Consider the following 1050-nt stretch of genomic DNA (forward strand, 5'->3'; position numbering starts at 1 on the left):
GGGGGGGGGATCAACGTGTCTTTAAAGGACGTCGCTTCATTGGGTCCATAATGTTCGATGCCGCTCAAACACACACATGCATGAAGGAACATGTGTGTGTGCAGCAGATGTGCTGATGTCAGCGCTGTGGGGAACGCTGTCGTCAGCCAGGCCCCCCCAGCCACACTGGAGGTACCTGGACCACAGACACACACACACACGCACACACACACACGCACGCACGCATGCACGCAACACACACACACACACACACACACACACACACACACACACACGCGCGCACCGTGGCTGTCAAATAAGTAAGATAAATAATGTGTTCCTTAATAACAATAATCACCTGGACAGCCCCAGACTGTTAGGCAGCTGGTAGGCCAGTTCTGGGACGCTCTGGCCAATCAGGCGTGTAGATAGTGAAGAGGCTGGGCAGCAGCCAATCCTCAGCTGTCGTTTATCACAACTCTCGTCCTCCTCCTAATGACCTCATCAACCACAGTACAACAGAGAGAGAGAGAGAGAGAGAGAGAGAGAGAGAGAGAGAGAGAGAGAGACAGAGAGAGAGAGAGAGACAGAGAGACAGAGAGAGAGAGAGAGAGAGAGAGAGAGAGAGAGAGAGACGAGAGAGACAGAGAGAGAGAGAGAGAGAGAGAGAGAGAGACAGAGAGACAGAGAGAGAGAGAGAGAGAGAGAGACAGAGAGAGAGAGATAGTTGAGAGATGAGTGATTGTGTGGAAGGTGTGAATAGATTAGGCATTAATAAAGGTCTCGAGTGGGAGCAAGACTTGACACCTCATTTTTCAGAGAGTGTGTGTGTGTGTGTGTGTGTGTGTGTGTGTGTGTGTGTGTGTGTGTGTGTGTGTGTGTGTGTGTGTGTGGCCAGACAAGCCCAAGGATGCCAGCTGTCTTTTTCATCTCCACATACACAGACATTCGCGCGCACACACACACACACACACACACAAAACAATGACAAACAAACACTGGCAGCCACTGGCCGGTCAGACATGCTTGTTCCCATGGCGATGGGAGCAGGGCCGCCGTGGATCCACAGCT

The sequence above is a fragment of the Micromesistius poutassou genome (assembly GCF_964030765.1).
Source record: "Micromesistius poutassou genome assembly, chromosome: 18".
Lineage (NCBI taxonomy): Eukaryota > Metazoa > Chordata > Actinopteri > Gadiformes > Gadidae > Micromesistius > Micromesistius poutassou.